The sequence below is a fragment of the Taudactylus pleione genome, unplaced genomic scaffold (genome assembly GCF_031769625.1).
Source record: "Taudactylus pleione unplaced genomic scaffold, aTauple2 ptg000867l, whole genome shotgun sequence".
NCBI classification, from domain to species: Eukaryota; Metazoa; Chordata; class Amphibia; order Anura; family Myobatrachidae; genus Taudactylus; species Taudactylus pleione.
Window position 1 is genome coordinate 1067368 of NW_028285269.1, and position 17395 is coordinate 1084762.

The 17395-nt window shown below is 39.9% G+C and overlaps 1 pseudogene; it reads right to left on the bottom strand.

The window, feature by feature from the left end:
- Window positions 1–2550: 2550 nt before the first annotated feature.
- Window positions 2551–17395, bottom strand: part of LOC148474226 (uncharacterized) — a 52628-nt pseudogene continuing 37783 nt past the window's right edge.

Here is a 17395-nt window from a genome sequence, read left to right on the forward strand (position 1 = left end):
ATGAAAGTGTCTTGCAACAGATTTAATCTGTTTCATTTTTGCAATAGCTGAGCTGGCATTCCTCACATTCCCTACATGTTCCAGTATTCTGGTTTTTAATGGCCTTTTAGTCATACCTATGTATCTCATATTACACGTGCACGAGATACAGTATATCAAGCCTGAGGTGTTACAATTGATGTAGTAATTTAGTGGAATCATTATTCCATCCTTGTCTTGAATATGATTGATTTTGGTAATGTAGTTACAAGCTTTGCATGAACCACAAGGATAAGTTCCCTTGATTTTAGGTTTACATATTTTGGTATCAGAGGTGACTATTGACTAAATGATCGTGTAGGTTTGGTGAGCGCCTCCAACTCATAGATGCCTTTTCTTTAAGCTTTGTTGCAAGATCCAGGTCTGATAATAGTATGGGCCAATGTCTATTAATGGATTCCTGTATTTCCTTCCATTCTTGGAATATTAAGGATTCCCTCTTGGTATTATGTAGGGATGTCTGGGCTTTCTTGATAAGTCTGTTACTATAGCCTCTTTCTTTGAGTCGCATAGCCAATTCAACACTTTTCTCCCTATAGATTTTATCCTCTGAACAATTGTGTCTCAATCTGATAAATTCACCTCTAGGGATGTTATTGACTGTGGGTGGAAAATGAGCACTGGATCTGTGTAGGAGGCTATTGGTTGCTGTCTGTTTTCTATGTAGTTCTGTTGCAAGCATGTTATTATGATCTTTATAAATTGCCAGATCCAAAAATGTTATCCTGTCCTTGTGGATATCATGTGCCAATTTTAAATTCAGATTATTGGTGTTCAGTATATTGATGAACTCCAGCATCTTGTCTTCACTGCCGTCCCATATGATCATGATATCATCAATATAACGCATCCAATTGACAATGCTTGCTGTATACTGATCATTCCTCTCATGAAACACTACCTCCTTTTCCCACCAGCCTAAAAACAGATTGGCATAGGTGGGGGCACAGGCTGCCCCCATTGCTGTGCCCCTCACCTTCCAATAAAATTGGTTATTGAAAGTGAAGACATTTTTATGAAGAATGAAATGTAAAAGTTGCAAGATAAATTCATGGAATTCATCCATGCCTTCCATCATCAAGAAGTATCTCACTGCTTCCATCCCCAGTTTGTGTTCTTTGCTTGTATAGAGAGCCTCCACATCCAGGCTTGCCAGAATATAGGTGTCTTCCATTACAACATCGTGGAGTTTCATAAGTACGTCAGCAGTATCACATATATATGATGGTAAAGCTGATACATGTTTTCTAAGATGAATATCAACAAAGGTACTAGCTTTTTCTGATAAACCCCCTATACCTGAGACAATTGTTCTCCCTGGGGGGTTATGTAGATTCTTGTGTACCTTGGGTTGCATGTAAAAAGTAGGTACTTTGGGATGTTCAGTATACAGGTATTGATGTTCATGCTTCGTTATGATATTATTTTGTATTGCACATTCCAATATCCTGTTGAAGAGATTCTTACAGTTCTCAATAGTATTAAGGAGTGTCAGCTGGTAGCATTTTGTATCATCCAATTGTCTCTTGGCCTCAATGATATACATACTTTTAGGCCAAATAACAATGTTTCCTCCTTTATCGGAGGGTTTAATGATCACATCCTCCCATTCCCTTATTTCATTAATAGCACTTTTTTCTTGTCTGCTCAAATTACCACCTGGGTATTTTAATTTGTTTTTAGAGTGGATTTTATCAAGATCTTTACTGACCAAGTTCATAAATACCCTAACCTCTGGGCAAATACTGTCCTGAGGGTAGAAGGTGGATCTTTTCTTACATGTCATTCTTTTGCTGGTATTTATGTCACTAGATATAGTGTTTTCTTCAATCTGAGATTCAAGACGTAGATCTTCTAAGATCCTTAATGCGACATTATCCTCATCTGTTAAACACGTTTGGGATATGACAGGTGTTTCTGATGTTTGTTCCTGTTGTGAGTAGAATTTAGTCACTAATAATTTTCGATCAAAGAGACATAAATTGGTTTCCCATTGGAATCTATCAAATTTCCTGGTTGGAGAGAAGGATAAACCCTTCATAAGGACATTATTCTGTGTGGTAGTGAGTATATGATCTGATTGATGATTTGAAGTTTCTGAGCATTAACTACAACCTTGTCCTGTTCCTGGTGTAGTAACGGGTTTGTGGTGATGTATCCCATTTTGGGCCTTCTCTTTCCCTTCTTGGACCCCCTCCTCGTCTTCCTCTTACCGGACGACCACAGGGATTGTGAGGGACCCCTAAAAAAGGTTGGAAATCTAAGTCGGACGTGTTCCTGTATCTTGAGGCTTGCTTGCCTTGTTGTCTTATCTCAAAGTTTTCCTCTCCTGAGGATTCAGCTTCTGAGGATGTATAATTTTCTGTATACTCCCCTATTGTCCTCCTCTCTGTTTGTGGTTTCCACCTAAAAATCCGATCATTGATAAAGTCCCTCTTATCTCTGGAAAATTTATTTTTCTTGCGTTCAATAATATTATTTTCATACGCTTCAAGTTCTTTTCTATTGCTCTCAAATTGTCGTTGAAACGTTGTCTTTTTCCCATGGTTCCAATTTTTTGCCCAAGATGTCAATAGTTTTAGCACATTCCTCCAATACTTTGTTATGTTTAATGAGGATGGCAATTAGATCTTGTGAACATTTCAGCAAGCAATTCTCCCATTCCTTAGTTAGATTCTCAGTAATGAGGGTAAAGGCTGGAAACACCTTTGGTCTTAAACCTCTGGGGGCAATTTTCTGTTTTGAATAATTTTCCAGACTGGTCAAATCCCAATTAGTCCTAATTTGACGTAGTAGCACTTGTTTCAGTCTCTTAAAATCCTCCTCCCATCTGCTCTCTCTCTAAATTAGTGATATTATCTGGAAAGATACTTCCAAGATCTTCAACATTCCTTTTACTAATTAGCTCATTTTGAGGTTAAAGCTAGTCATGATATTAACACTAATAGCTCGCAAATTTGCAATGTGTGTTGATAACTGTTCAGTATTGTTGTTATGTTAGAAGTGCAATAAGATCTGTGCTATGAGTCAAGAATCTAGGATATACCCAGTATATATTGACATACAGAAAACAGAGAGGACTCCGCACAAGATTTCATACAGTCTAAAGAAATCCAAAAACCAACATCTATATCACATAGATTTAAGGGGAAAGACGTCCTTATCCCATTACTCAGTTGGTGGTGCTCCCCTGGAGTCAAGCAGTATATAGCTAAAAAAGAGAATTATCCTATATAGTAGGATAACAGAAAGAAACTCCTTTGTGGGGGCACTCTTATTTCATAGTTCTCAAAAATATTTAATAAAACATAGCTTTTATTTTTTTATGCACTTTAATGCACTTTTTTTATTCATGATACAAAATTCACTCCTATAATGATCAGGGAATCCTGATGACGACCAGGATAAACAGGAACTATCCCCATGACAACTCTCTTTCGTCCCTCCCACTCCATGACAACCTTCTTCTGTCCTTCCCTTTTAATAGATTTAACTAGAGGGGCAGAGATATTCTAATTACGCAGCCAATAAAGTAGCTGCCGTCCAATAGCTCTTACTATCGGCCCCCTGTTTGAGAGAGCCTGAACGGCGAAACACGCGTCACAGGACACGTGAGTATCAGCTGAGTCCAGCTGATCTTCCGGCCGGCGTCCGACTATCCCCGCTGCACATTGCGGAGGCACCGCTCAGGTATTGTGAGTATCAGCTGTTCCCAGCTGACCCCCGGGCAGGTGTCTGTACAGCCTTATGCACTAAACAGGGACTTAGCATATACATTAAATACGTCCCTATTGTATTTACTTGATTGTATCTCCTGTTACACTCGTGCCTTCTATTTACTAATATACACACTTTGAGTGATTTTTTGGCTACTTCTGTGATTTCTTTACATCCTAGGGGTACCTGCTTTTTGCCCCTAGTAACACACTTGGAGAAGTATACTATCATATATGGTTATAAACACCTATTGAATCTGTCTGATACAACACTTTTTTCACAGTGGGTATATGTCTGAGGTGTAGAACCATGTTAGTTTTAGAGTGTTAACTGTTTATTTTGTACAGGATTAACAAGTGGGGATATTAGTGCTAAAATTGAATTTATCTGGTGCGCTAAATTACTATACCAAATATTAGAAATACAAACCTTTAGTGTAATATATTGAATAAATATCATAATATGAGTTTGTATATATAAAGGGTTATATACACTCAGATGCCGGCTGTATAATATAGCTTGTATATATGGATGGCGTATATGGCTGCATAATATCATTTATTATCACAAGCTTATTTTATATTTTCGCCTCTTGTTCCACTGTCACTAATTTTTGGAACAATATTTAAGTATTGAATGGTAAATTACACTTTTTTTGTATATGTTGTGGCCAAACTTTATTGTACTCAAGCCATGGTGCAGATACTGATTTTTTTAATTATTGTGCTGCAGTTATATATGGTACAGAATACTGTAGTGCTGATTACTTTTTTATGTATATGTTGTGATTTGTTTTCATGTTCAATGTCTTGTTCTAGTCTTTTTAAAGTGCATAAAAAAATAAAAGCTATGGTTTGTTAAATATTTTTGAGAACTATGAAATAAAAGTGCCCCCACAAAGGAGTTTCTTTCTGTTATCCTACTATATAGGATAATTCTCTTTTTTAGCTATATACTGCTTGACTCCAGGGGAGCACCACCAACTGAGTAATGGGATAAGGATGTCTTTCCCCTTAAATCTATGTGATTATAGATGTTGGTTTTTGGATTTCTTTAGATTGTATGAAATCTTGTGCGGAGTCCTCTCTGTTTTCTGTACACCAAATTGGGTGGCCAAAGTCACACAATATCCTCCAGTAATAGATGTTAAATAGTTTAACACTAGCCTATGTTGTACAAACTCCTTTTTATAAGCCTGTAGCTCCTTACCAGTATACCTGAAAGTGTCAATATACATCTCGGTGATGTTATCTATTAATTTATCCAAGTCTTGAATATATCTAAAATGTAAAGTTCCCCGAGTGATCCTGGTGGGATCTAATGCTACTAAGATTTGGAAGCCAGTTGTTTCACTAATCAACTGTGTGGCTGTATGTACATCACCTGGGATCATATTTCTTTTGTCACGATGTTCATACTGCATGTGTATGTATGGAGGTGGTGCAGTTCTATGGATACCAATAATTTCATCATGTTTAAGTGTCATAACCTCTGGGATCTATGTACCAATAAAACATAAACCTTCAGAACTCAGAGAGAGCCACTTGTACGCGTTCCTTCCACATATAAAATACAGATCATCTGGGAGTAAGTAAGGAACAGAATGCATCATTATCATTGAACACATTATTCTAACAAAGAATCCTGCCCCTTTTTCGCCCATTTGCCTGGTACACATTTCTGGTTGTATAACATGCACAGTACCCTAATGATACTCTACCAACCATTTCTTTGTCATAACTATGCGTGTACCTACATGTTCAGAATCAATAGGCTGATTTATCAGCTCTGTGTGAAAAGGTCATTGTCTGATTCTTCCAGATCACCTCCCAGTTTCCTGGTTTTCTGACATTTGTGATATTCAAGCATAACAGGAATCTATCTACTTGGTACTGGTGGAGCCTAAAATTTGGAGGTCTAGATATATTAAATTTCTTGTCCACCGGTCTTCCCCCATGTAATTCAAGGACCTCAGAGAAATTTAATGGGAATGGTACTAATCCTATATTATGTTGTCCCTGAGGCACATGAGAGCATACCCAACATTCAGTCTGGTTTAAGACCTTACCCACTAAGGAATGGTAATCCTCTAAAGGGTGCCTGCCCAAATACAGATTACTCTTGGACTGGCATCGTTGGATGCACTTCTCATTACCTAGGGATCCACAGTACTCGCAAACACAGTATTCCTCAGACAATAACCCCTCACACTGTCTCCGAGTTTCTTGGATAACGGATCTCTTAGCAATTCCTGTACTGAATTTGACCATATACCGCCCTGATTGTTTTATCACTCCCTCTCCTGACTCCACTCCATCAACATCACCATCAGCTTCTGTCCTCTGTCACAGAAACAGGAAATCCTGAAACAAATAAGGATGATGAGAACCCTGGTAGGAGGTAAGGACAAACTAACAGCCTGCCACTCCATTGCTGGAATAGTGATTTGCATACTTCTCTAGCTCAGGTGTTTTACACTGCAGTCTCTAGCTTTCCCGGAACAGGCTCGCAATCGACAGATCCATGTTATCTGTCACGACTCCGCCTTGTATCTCCTTCAGGTGGTTGACCTTTCTGCAGTGAGTGGAATGGACCCAAGTATCTCTCTCTGCTACTTTCAACGATGTCGTACTTGTCATCAACACCTGATACGGACCTTCCCACCTGTCTGTCAAACAACCTGAGCGTAGGAAATTTCGGATCATATTCTCCAGGTTCAACATATGACAGTTTGTTTCTGGCATATCAGGTAACAACATTTTCAATTTCTGTTGCTGCTGTTTCAGCTGTCTACTCATTTCATAAGGTATTTCACAGTAACCTCATTATTACTCTTCAATTCATCATGTGGACTTATAATCAAATGAGGTTGCCTCCCAAACATTACAGATGTGTCCACATACACCTTTCTGAAAATTGTGCCATGGCTCTCAATTTGGCATGACATCAATTCTCATATGTTGTTGTGCCATGTTATCCACGGTGCAGCAAAGGTGCAATTCATACTTTCACCACTTGGTGGCAAGTGTATCATGTAATGTAGCACTTAATGGTGTTCAACCTATGTAGCAAAGATACAGTAGTGGTCTCCTTTGGATTTTAATAGAGGGCAAACAAGGAATTTTGAGGAGTGTTTGTTAAGGTGCAATATGCATTTGCAGCTAAATCACTGTACTAGCCACTGAAACACTGTACTAGCACCAAAAAAACTGTCACTAGGAAACTATAATCAGTTTTTCAAAAGACAGATTCTGTACTTCCCATCCACCAGTATTGTGGCGTAGTGGTAAAGTCACTGTACATCACACTTGGCAGTTAGGGTTTGAAACCCAGTGTATACATTTACTTTTTTTTTGTTCCAAAAATAAATTTGTATAATGCAATAATATTATTGTAATAACAATAAAACTTTTTAGAATAATATCATATTTCATCTATAGGCTGTGTACACTATGTGGGGATCTGAGTCAGTGAGGACGGCGTGTGTGTGTGTGTGTGTAGTAATTTCTTAGTGTAGAAATTTCCCCCTGTAAATATGGCTCCATATTTCATGTATAGTACTGGATCTAGATATACACTATAATTCAAAAACTTCCCATCAGTAATTTACAGTGTGTTCATGTCCTTTTTCAGAATAACCCATTGCTTGTCTCAACACAGAGGGGGAGGGAGGAGGAATTCATTTGGAAAGGCTGCACAAATTCCACAGACAACAAATCACGTTTTCATTAGCCCTCCCCCTGTGTTTTGTTACTACTCATTAATGTTGCCCTTTTTGTACTTTTGGCCCATCCCTTCCTCCCAAAACTGTACTAATTTTCCATGGTTATATTGTCCATTATTTGACTAGTAATGTAGCTAGAAGAAGTGTACACAGTATGTCTCTCTCCCTCTCGCTCCCTGTTGGGATTATGTATTGACTGCAATACACCATTTATATTTCTACTACAAGTCCTTGAGTGCCGCTGTTTGTTTTCATGCTGTTGATGTCCATTTCTACTCCAGAGGGCACCGGGGCATGCTGGTTTGGTTGAATTGAGTGCCAATCCGAAAATTCTTCTACATATATATATATATATATATATATATATATATAACAGATGTGCGCCGACTCTCATGTTTTGGATCTTTTTCCTTGGTGTTTTGTTTTCTGGTTTTGGATCTGGATTTTTTCTTAAAATATCATAAAAACAGTTGGGGGGAGGGGAAGAGCTGCTTGGAGTGTGTGCACTAAGGATAGGACATAGAAAGACAACATTGAAAGTACTGTATCAATGTTTTTAACATTAATTACAAAACATTGTTTAGACCTAAACATTTGGTTCTGAAACATCGATGTTAACTGATGTTAACCAATGTTTCTATTTTTTAAAGGAAACTACTGTACCTGTAGGTGCTTAAACATATAACACACTAATAAACTTCTCAAATCATACTTATTTTATATTTATTTATGGAGGCTTACAGTATGTATAGTCCCACATATATCACTCCCTCGGAATGGCGCTCTTTGGGCCTGATTCAGAGATGTAAGCTAACTCGATGGTTAGCGCAGATCTCCGATGGTGGAAGGACTGCGCATGCGCAGGAGGTGTACTGAGCATGTGCAGCCCTTTGACTGCGATTCCGCTTGCAGTGTCTCCCGGCCACAGCCTGATTGACAGGTTGCGGTGTGTTGGAAGTGGAGCGGGGATGTCCCCTGACAGCGTTCCCGGAAACAGGGGCGTGTTGCCTCCATTTTCCGGGAGGGATGAGGGCAGAGTCTGTATAGGTGCACGCAGACTTTCTGGCCTCACAAGCTGCCAGGACCCAGCCTAAGGAACATCGGCAACCATCAATCACAATTGTTCTGATGGTGACACCAGGCTGCAGCCTCAGTCGCAGAGCGGAGATTATGCAAATATAGCAAGGAAGTGTGTGTGTCTGTGTGTGTGTGTGTGTGTGTGTATGTATGTGTGTGTGTATGTGTGTGTGTGTGTATGTCTGTGTGTGCGATACCTCCTGCATTCACATTTTAAATGAACAGAATTGCAGTCTCTTGTGTGCGCTTATGTGCGGCTCTGCAATTCCATCCAGGCCCTTTGTGTCCTTACATTTACCTCAAAATGATGAAAACAAAAGGAAACAGTCAAAGGCCCCCATTTATTAACGAGTTTTATCACCAAAACAAAGGACAAATGTTACTGTGTATGATAAATGTCACTTTTCTAACAGTTGACAGTTGGGAGGTGATTGGCTGGAGCACCATTTATCATACACAGTGACAGTTGGGAGCTGATTGGCTGGAGCACCATTTATCATACACAGTGACAGTTGGGAGCTGATTGGCTGGAGCACCATTTTTCACACACAGTGACAGTTGGAAGCTGATTGGCTGGAGCACCATTATCATACACAGTGACAGTTGGGAGCTGATTGGCTGGAGCACCATTATCATACACAGTGACAGTTGGGAGCTGATTGGCTGGAGCACCATTATCATACACAGTGACAGTTGGGAGCTGATTGGCTGGCGCACCATTATCATACACAGTGACAGCTGGGAGCTGATTGGCTGGAGCACCATTTAACATACACAGTGACAGCTGGGAGCTGATTGGCTGGAGCACCATTTATCATACACAGTGACAGCTGGGAGCTGATTGGCTGGAGCACCATTTATCATATACAGTGACAGTTGGGAGCTGATTGGCTGGAGCACCATTTATCATACACAGTGACAGTTGGGAGCTGATTGGCTGGAGCACCATTTATCATACACAGTGACAGTTGGGAGCTGATTGGCTGGAGCACCATTTATCATACACAGTGACAGTTGGGAGCTGATTGGCTGGAGCACCATTTATCATACACAGTGACAGTTGGGAGCTGATTGGCTGGAGCACCATATATTATACACAGTGACAGTTGGGAGGTGATTGGCTGGAGCACCATTTATCATACACAGTGACAGTTGGGAGCTCATTGGCTGGAGCACCATTTATCATACACAGTGACAGCTGGGAGCTCATTGGCTGGAGCACCATTATCATACACAGTGACAGCTGGGAGCTGATTGGCTGGAGCACCATTATCATACACAGTGACAGCTGGGAGCTGATTGGCTGGAGCACCATTTATCATACACAGTGACAGCTGGGAGCTGATTGGCTGGAGCACCATTTATTATACACAGTGACAGTTGGGAGGTGATTGGCTGGAGCACCATTTATCATACACAGTGACAGTTGGGAGCTCATTGGCTGGAGCACCATTTATCATACACAGTGACAGCTGGGAGCTGATTGGCTGGAGCACCATTATCATACACAGTGACAGCTGGGAGCTGATTGGCTGGAGCACCATTATCATACACAGTGACAGTTGGGAGCTGATTGGCTGGAGCACCATTTATCATACACAGTGAAATGTATCACTCGTTCTGGTGATAAAACTCGTTAATAAATGAGACCCATAGTGTAGTATTTTAAAATTATTGTTGATCCACCCAATGTGAGGGATTATTTATATCTGAAAAATAGATGTTGATAGAACAGTCCCATCCACCTGATGTTCAAGGTACATACATCTTGATATATTTAAAGCTAACACCTCTTATTACCCCTTCAGGTTTTAAGGTTACCTTATAATTTTCCTCACATAAAGAGGATTCAACAGCATACAGTAGATTTCAATAAAATCCTTTATTTCAACTCCAACAGATGATTTCCAGATGATATTTCATGTACTAACATAAAAGTAAATAGAGGTACTGTACATAGCTGTTTGAAGCAGTATTATGCTATTTTATTAAAAATGTTACAGATAAAAAAACCGGACCTCTATATTTTATAACAAGTCCTGAAAATAAAAAAACACTAAGACTGGTTTGAATGAGGATGCCTACCATCCCACTACCAGGGACCACCCCCCACCGCCTCCAAAACGCCACAGCCTGTCAATCAGGCTGCAGCCGGGAGACACTGTAAGTGGACTCAGAGCCAGAGGGTTGCACATGCGCAGTCCTCCCACCATCGGAGATGTGTCCTAGCCATTGGGTTAGCGTACATCTCTGAATCAGGCCCAAATAGCGCCATTCCAAGGGAGTGATATACAGTATGTGAGACTATACATACTGTAAGCCCTCATAAATTAAATACAAAATAAGTATGATTTCAGTAGTTTATTGGTGTTTTATATGTTTAAGCACCTACAGGTACATTAAAAAATAGAAACATTGGTTAATATCGATGTTCCAGAACCAATGTTTTGGTCTAAACAATGTTTTGTAATCAACATTAAACACTGTACAGTACTTTCAATGTTGTCTTTCTATGTCCTATCCTTAGTGCACACACTCCAAGCAGCTTTCCCCCTCCCCCATCCCTGATAACAGCATCACTGGCTCTGTGTGCCCCCTCCCTCACCCATAGCAGTGTATGGTGCAGACACATGTAGCGATCTGCCAGCAATACAATATCGCTGGCAGATCATACTGCACACTCCCTGGTGTATATAGATCATCCAACACACCAATAACTGGCCAGCAACTATAGCGACCCGCGATAAGCAGGTTGTGCAGCATGCAGGGACGATGGGCGATATCGCTATCATCCATACGTGCCTGCACATTGCTGGTTGACTGTAAGTTGGTAGGGTACATTAAAAAAGGACTATTTGATAGATAATGATAACAATATTGATATCGTTTAAATCATCCTTTTAAATCACTACGTGTATGCACCTTTACAGCAGCAGCTCTCCTCCTCCTTCCCCCTCTATGAACAGAGCAGCGGTGGCTCTGTGTGCCCCCCCCTAATTTACCTCAACCCCAAAAGCACATACACTGGAACAATAGCTACCTAATAAAACAAGCCCCAAGTCTAAATTCTCCCCCTACCCTGAGTTTTGCCTTCCCAAAAATCTCCCATAGACTATAGCAGAGAGTGTCAAAAAAAAATGGGGATTTGGGAGTAATCTAATGTTCCAACTGTCACATTTTTCTATGTTTTTGCCCTGAAATTGGCATTTGCAGTATTGAGCAAACAGTTCTACCCGTCCGTGCCAGATTTCAGCTCAGTACCTCCAATAGCTTTTGAGGTGTAGCCAGGGACGGCGCTTCCATTAGGCAGCCTTAGGCAGCTGCCTGAGGGCACTAGGACCCGAGGGGGCGGCCACTAGCAGCACCGAGAGGGGGGTGAAGCAGGTACTTGTTGGAGGGCCCTGGGTGCTGTGGTGGACAATGGCAGCTGTCGCCTCCTCAGGAAGGTCTGCGTTTACAATTACCAGAATTAGCCTGCTCTATCTTCTGTGCAGAGGTGTTCACCCGCATAGGAGCCAGCGGCGCCACGGGAAAGCACTCACCAGCGGGAGCAATGACCGTCTCTCTGCACATGGGATTCTGACCAGCGGCAGCCACAGTGGACTTGCAAGTTGACCACAGCCAGCAAGAGCGAAGTGAACTGAGAACCTGATCAGCTACTACAGAGTCGGGTGGGAAGCTGAAATCAAGCATACCTGACAACATCATCACCCGGAGGGGAAGGTACTTACCCAATCCCTCCATATATATCTAGAAATATATACTATATGTATGGGCTCCAGCACTGAAGGGGCACCTCCTCCATTGCCCTCAATACCCCAACTTAGGGCTGTAAATAAGTATCCAGATTGTACCATCATATATATATGTAATCTCCTGCCTGTGTCTCCCTCTATGCTGCAGCTTGCTTGGGGGTCCCAGAAATACCACATAGTGTTTTTGTTTTTTAAATAGTTTTGTTTGGAGGGGCATTTCACCTGAGTGGCTGGAATGTGGGTATGGGGGGAGGGGGACAGTAGGCAAAAATTCAGCCTAGGGTGCCGAGGAACCTTGCAACAGCCCTTGGTGTAGCCCCTTAAACACCATGCCCCCCCCCTCCGGAATTCTCTATGGGACAATTGCAGGTTTTTTAGACGCAGGCTTAATATAAGCGCACGACTATGCCCTTATAATAACAGCAGTCAGTTTCAGTTCCTTTTCACTAAGAGGTAAAAGACCACAGAATTCACCTATAGGTCTTATGGCGTAGTGGTAAAGTCACTGCACATCACACTTGGCAGTTAGGGTTTGAATCCCAGTGTAAACATTGTTTAAGTTACCTTTTATCAGGTGTTCCATTGTTGCATATAGTAATAAAGTCCAATCCAGTATACATAAGAATGTATCTTTTTATTAATTAAATAAATAGATCCAGCCCTTTAACTGGGAGAACATGTCTCCCAGGGTTAATGCAGCAATCAACCCCCATTGACATTGTTACAGAGTATTTATACTTTATTACAATCTTCAGGTAATACGCCCCCTGTACACCCACTGACATAATCAGATAGACAAAGCTTGTTCTTGCTAGCCCCCCCTTGGCAATCAAAATAGAAAGTAAATTCCTGTATGAGATGCTCATTGCTCGGGGTATCTCTATATTTGGTTTGAATGTTTCTCTCGGACAAAATTATACATAAATGGACAAGCTCTTGTACAGACTTTCAGATAAACATTTTCCTAGGGAATTACCCTTAAAGGCACCTCATCTAATTTCCATTTAAATGTGATTATGCACATAGCAAAAATGGCTGTGCAAAGGTAATTTTCATTATACAGCATATATAAATATGTTTCTTGTAAATTAGTACTCCACAGCTCCACCCTTAGATAAGCACATTATAACATACATGTGCTATATCTCATCTCCATCTCTTGTATGTTTTCATTTTTAAGGTAGCCATCTGAATACAGCATAGGCCAACTCTATAGAATGCAAAAAAAATTCAGGATTAAGATTTCAAGAATAAACTTTGTACATGAAATATGTTTAAAAATACTTTTCTAAACCTGAAAATCAAAAACTAGTATCTAAGCATGACCATCATAAATCACTTTAGAGTCTTTATCATAATGTATTCATAGAAATTCTTCTTTTATAGAATAAGCCTCATTTATGTAATTGATAATAATGGTTTCTTCATCTGTAATATCATTGGTCAAATAACTTCAACAGTCAATTCCAAGATTTGTATAAAAAGTTCGACAATATCCTCCAGTCTGTACAATTAAGCAATCAATTATGTCCGGTGTTGTAGTAACAGTTAATTCCGGAATATTTTTAATAAATGTCCAACATATATGAATGTCTTATCCTATAAAGTCCAGTATCATTGTCAATAAATTTGTCCAGTTCAATAATTTTATGTTAATTATCCAAATATCCCCAATTATCATACGTAAGGGTATTTGCAAAGGTTGTGCCAACATGATGTCTCACTGAAGTATCAATCAGGGAAATTTATTTTTATTCACTGGATCAATATCTCTTGTAAAACGTCTGGCATCCTGCAAAAGAACTTATCACAAATTATTATGAGTTATAACATAATATTGTAGTATCAGTTTGCCTAAAGAGCAAATATCTTCTGAATTAATTGGCAATAATTTGTAAGCATACTTTCCTCATAGGTAATAAAGATTATCTGGTAACAAGAAAATAACATCAAACCCAAATATCATGGTAGTAACTAACATTCCTAATATGTCTGAACTATATGATCTGTATAACTATTTGGAACACTCACTATTGGAACTAATCCCTAGCAGTGTATAATCAAATGCCTCATTGTAAAAATACATTGTACATAATAAGCATTTAGGGCCTCATTCAGAGGCGGTCGGAGGATGCAAGCGGTCACTCAGAAACTGGGCGGCCGCTTGCATCCTGACCGCCCACCTCTGTTTCGGTCATTAGGCTGTGGGTTAACACCCACAGCTCTAACGACCGCTCGGGTGATGGTTGCAATGGTCATAGACCATCGCGACCATCGGGGCTTACGACGAGACCCTAGGGTAGGGTCTCACTTGTCGTAAGCCCCGGAGAGCTTCTGGCTCTGTCAGAGCCGGAAGCTCTCCACTGACATCACTAGTGATGTCAGTGGGGCCTCCCCTAAACGGCAGGCGTTCCCACCCCCCCCGGCCCGCCTTCCCAACGGGGCGAGCTGTCAATCAACATCAACAGCTCGCCCCCTTTGGAAAGAGACCCGCTATGACCGGCGCTGTCGGTCCTTGCGGGTCTCACGCATGCGCACGAGGGAGCCGGCTCCCTCGTGCGCATGCGCACTGGACAAACATCGAGGTGGCCGTGCGGTCGTAGACCGTACGGCCGCCTCTGAATTAAGCCCTTAGTCCTTTTAAAATATTCCTTACATTGATCAGTATAGCAAGGAACTTAAGGTTTGTACACAGTAAAGATTTTATTACAATATTCTGACTCAATATTTTCTACTTGTGTTGGACTAGTAACATTCCTGCAGTTACTCAGATCTGAGGTGTAGTCTGCTTCATTTCATATAATTTCTTATTAAAACAAAATGGAATATGTTCACCTACATATGAAAATAACATAATTACTAGTGGTTTTGTCACGTTATAGTTATCAGTAACCCCTTTTCCTGTTTTTTCAATTTTTAATTACACAATTCTCACATGGTTTTATGTTAGTTATCTTAGTAATTTCAGTATATTTCAACTCAAGAATGGTTCTGGCACAAATTCAACAATTAGTAGCATTTAATACTTTACCCATCAATTAATATTTTTGTAGAATTGGATATTATTTTGAATAATACCCATACACCATAGTATACACCTTTCTTCTGTTTTAGTACAGTAAATGCAAGTGCACTTTTTCAATAGATGATAAATCAGATTTCTGACACCGATCATTTAACCTGCTTAGAAAAGAGGAAGGAAAGAACTTATTAGAATAACCCCATCATCCACACTACTGGATGTGTAGTCATACCAGACCATGAACCCTTGCTCGCCCTCTCTCCAAAAAAAAAGTCTCAATGTTTCAATAAACACGATTGTTTCCATCAAGCAGCTAAGAAAACTTAAGTTTTCTTTGTCATCAGTCTATATCATAGTCTATTGTAAGCAATCATCTCCATCTTGATTGAAGAGTTGTCATAAATGCAACTTAGTCCTTATATCTCAGTCTTTATATCTCTGCAATTGAGTCTGAGTCTTTAGTCCCCTTTAAGCTCGGATCTCTCTCTGACCTTTTTCGCTGTGAGCCGTGGATCCAGGTGTCCTTCTCAGCAATCTTTATAGCTGTATCTGTTGTCAGCGTCACTTTGCCATGCCAAGGACCATCCCATTGATCTGTAAGGGAACCAGAATGTAACAAAACTTCTCATCATACCATCATAGTCTCCAGACTGTATTTCATCTGCTGCACCAAATGCTGATGTTGGCTGAATATCCTGTTGAGCTTTCCTGAAAGTCTTCTTGTTGTAGCTGCTTAGACAATTGTATAAAATATAGAACAGTCAAATCATGTTGTAATCTCAAATCAGTCTTTGGTTTAATAACATATCTTCATTGTAGTTAAAAAACATTAATAAGGAGAGATTGAGATAAGGCTCAGGTGTGATTCTATTACTATGAAGCACAAATATAGGCCGTCACACAATGCCAGTCCTGTCTCTTTTGTAAGTTTAACTCATCCATTTCTTATAACACCATTGTGTGTAACTTTCATTCTATTCCCATCATTTCACTTATCTGAAAAACTTCCCCTATAACATGAGTTCCTCTGTTACTTTAAATAACTCTTACAGTAAGTAACTATACCTTACGTACAAATTCCTCCAAAATCTTTCCTCTTAGCATTACAGAGCTGTAAATTAAATAAACTCCACAGTATCTAAGAACATGCTAACACTATATTTTATAACATCCTGAAACCTTAACAAGAACATACTTCAATCCTTCTTTTTTCTTCATTGGTAACTGAATAAAATCAATTATCAATAGTACTTTGAAAATGTTTTAGTAGGGACCATTTTCTCTACATTATTTATCAACCAAGTTACATAAACATTCACATTTTCACTTTATCTCTGGCTCGAGCATACCAGTAAGATTGTACAATGTGATTCATATTATCTGCTCTTAAATGTACTAACCCATGAACAACCTCTATAAGGCTGGTAATAATTTTAATTCCACTAAAATACCCATTATCATCTTCTCTTGTAACAATGCTCTAATTTCCAGACATTGACCTTATTGTGAGAAGTATTTTCCTGATATTGTCTTAATTGGTCAAACTGTGTTATTCTTAAACACCATCAACTGAGTTTCTATAACTGGTTCATCATATGTACTTACAATTACCTTTCATACTACCCTGTCAGCTAATATGTTACCCATGAAAATAATATCAGTTTAGTTTGTACCCGACACTTAATTACTACAACTTATTATTAGTAAACATATCGCTTCTTTCAGTTTTTTAACTGTTTGTACATGTAAAATTGTAGTTCCCGGAAGCTATGCGGTAACCCCTATGCTTCCAATTGCTATAATCAATACTGTACATTACATTCAGCTAACTACGCTGATTGTAGTAGTCACTGTAATGCATTCCCTGTAACCAAAAAAACATTATGTATCTGTCTGTAACAGTTATCATCAGTAAAGAGAACTAAGGGCCTGATTCAGACCCACTCGCGAGCGGCTGTCCGCTCGCAAGTGGGTCGATGTTATGGACTGAGCATGCACACGACGGAGGGAGCTCCGTCGTGCGCATGCGCCAGACGCGACGAGCGAAGGAAAGTCCTTCGC